A 3072-nucleotide genomic window follows, 5' to 3' on the forward strand; every position below is an offset into this window, starting at 1 on the left:
AATTATGTTTAATTCCAGTGTTCCAGATAATTACTTAAGACTACTAGGGCCGATAAGGAAGTTCAGAAATTTGACCAGATTTGAAATCAGCATTTAAAAAACATATGACTGCCAGAGAGACCTGTGTATTCATTTGGTGGGATCGACTGTCCATAGTTTTAATTTTTTTAATTCTTAGTTTTTTGGCTTCTTTTTTTCATTGAGAGATCATTGATAGATAACACTGTATTCATTTTAGGTGCACAACATAATGATTTGGTACATGCATATTTTGCAAATTGATGGGCACAATAAGTTAATATCCATCACCGCACATATCACAAATTTTTTTTCTTGTGAGAACTTTGGAGATCTCCTCTCTTAGCAGCTTTCAAACTTACTTAGTATAGTCATATGGATAGTAGGTATACACAGTCACTGTGCTGTACCTTTCGTCTCAAGGACTTACTTATCTTAAAGATGGAAGTTTGTATCTTTTGCTCACTCCTACTCTACCCTCTAACTCCCTCTAACAACCACCAATCTAGTCGATGAGTTCACTGTTAAAAAATAAGTTTTAAAATTTCTTCTTCTTTTTTTTTTTTTTAAAAAATTTTAAAAAATTTATTCAGTGTCATGATCAGACTATTACATTTAGCAATCAACAGCATGGTTGCAAAAAAAAAATCTACATTAAAACCCTTTGTTGGAATGCTTTACACTTTCCACAGAACAGAAACTAAAATAACCTGTTATACAATTAGTCACAAATACAGTCCTCGAGTTTTTTTGCCCATACACATGAGTATTGTCTAAAACATGTCTTCTTTGTAGCAGCAAGGCCCTGCCACCACTGTGCTTGGCTGAGTTCACAAATCTTTTGTAACCTGTAGCTTCCCTGTCACTTCTCTGGCTCTCCTCTCCTGCTAAGCTTTGTTTCCTGGCAGTAATTAAAACCTTCTGCCACTGCCATAGCTGCTGCTGCTGGAACCACCATAGCCACCTTGGTTTCTTGGTTTGGCGAAGTATTGGCCTCCACCACCATAAGGGCCAGAGCTTCTGCCTCCAAAATTGCCTCCTTTCATGGGTCCAAAATTTGAGGATTGATTGTTGTAATTGCCAAAATCATTATAGGTTCCGCCACCTCCAAAGTTGCTTCCATCATTACCAAATCCGTCATAGCCATCCTCACTGCCACCATATCCACCACCACCTCGACTGCCACCAAAGCCACCTCAACCACTGAAGTTTCCTCCGCGACCAAAGTTGTCATTCCCACCAAAACCACCTCCACGACCACCACCAAAGTTTCCAGAACCACTTCGACCTCTTTGGCTGGATGAAGCACTAGCCATCTCTTGCTTAGAGAGCGCTTTCCTTACTTCACAGTTGTGGCCATTCACAGTATGGTATTTTTTTTTTTTAAAGATTTTATTTATTTATTTGACAGAGAGAGATCACAAGCAGGCAGAGAGGCAGACAGAGAGAGAGGAGGAAGCAGGCTCCCCGCTGAGCAGAGAGCCCGATGCGGGGCTCGATCCCAGGACCCTAAGATCATGACCTGAGCCGAAGGCAGCAGCTTAACCCACTGAGCCACCCAGGCGCCCCCACAGTATGGTATTTTTGAATGACAATCTTGTCTACAGAATCATGGTCATCAAATGTTACAAAAGCAAAACCCCTCTTTTTGCCACTGCCTCGGTCAGTCATGATCTCAATCACTTCGATTTTCCCATACTGTTCAAAATAATCTCTTAGATGATGTTCTTCAGTGTCTTCTTTAACGCCACCAACAAAAATCTTTTTCACAGTTAAGTGGGCACCAGGTCTTTGAGAATCTTCTCTTGAGACAGCCCTCTTTGGTTCCACAACTCTTCCATCCACCTTGTGTGGCCTTGCATTCATGGCTGCATCCACCTCCTCCACAGTGGCATATGTGACAAACCCAAAGCCTCTGGAGCGCTCGGTGTTCGGATCTCTCATTACCACACAGTCCGTAAGTGTTCCCCATTGCTCAAAATGGCTCCTCAGACTCTCATCGGTTGTTTCAAAGCTCAGACCTCCGATGAAGAGCTTCCGCAGCTGTTCAGGCTCTTTGGGAGACTCTGACTTAGACATGACGGCGGTGGGAGGGGAGACTTGAACGATGCTTACTCGGCGGCGTCCACGGGCAGAAAGTAAAATTTCTTCTTTATTGAAATGACATTAACACACAATGTTATGTTAGTTTCAGGCAAACAACATAGTGGCTTGACAACACCACACTTTATGCTATGTTCACACGTGTAGCTACCGTCTGTCACCTTACAACACCATTACAATCCCTTGGCTACTGTCGCTTCATCCCCACGACATATTCTTTCCATAAATGGAAACCTATCCCTCCCACTTCCCATCACCCATTTCACCTATCCGGACACCCCGTCCCTGTCTGGCAACCATCAATTTGTTCTTGTATTTACGGGTCTGTTTCTGCTTTTTTTATATACATACTTTTAAAAAAAGTCACACCGTGCCAGAGCCTTTTTTTTTTTTAAGATGTTATTTATTTATTAGAGAGAGAGAGAGAGCATGCACGAGTGGGAGGGAGGACAGGAGAGGGAGAAGCAGGCTCCCCACTCATCAGGGATCCCAACACAGGGTTTGATCCCAGGGCCCTGAGATCATGACTTGAGCCAAAGTCAGAGGCTTAACCAACTGAACCACCCAGGTCTCCACCACGGGTTTTTGTTTTTGTTTTTAACAAAACACCTTTGTCTTTCCCTATTCTGAACCATCCCCCTCCCACTGGTTCCCTTCCCTTCATAGAGGCAACCAACATTACTGGTGTCTTGTATCTCCTTCCAGAGGTATTCTAGATGTGCACAAACACACCTTTACATAAAATTTGCAGAATACTCTGAATCCTGCTTATGTCACTTCACAATATACACTGGACATTTTTTTTTTTTTTTACCAGTGTCAGTATTTATGGCACTGCCTCATTCTTTCAGAAGTCTGAATATTATTCTGTTTTTGGAATACTATTGATTTACTGCTATTGTTGTCCTTTAGGTCATTTTCAACTTTTGCTGTTTTTAAACAACACTGTCA

At 42.1% G+C, this 3072-nt stretch overlaps 1 pseudogene; it reads right to left on the minus strand.

The window, feature by feature from the left end:
• Nucleotides 1-920: 920 nt before the first annotated feature.
• LOC122904128 lies at nucleotides 921-2138 on the minus strand (annotated as a pseudogene).
• Nucleotides 2139-3072: the final 934 nt, after the last annotated feature.

This window comes from Neovison vison, chromosome 4, assembly GCF_020171115.1.
Source record: "Neovison vison isolate M4711 chromosome 4, ASM_NN_V1, whole genome shotgun sequence".
Classification (NCBI taxonomy): Eukaryota; Metazoa; Chordata; class Mammalia; order Carnivora; family Mustelidae; genus Neogale; species Neogale vison.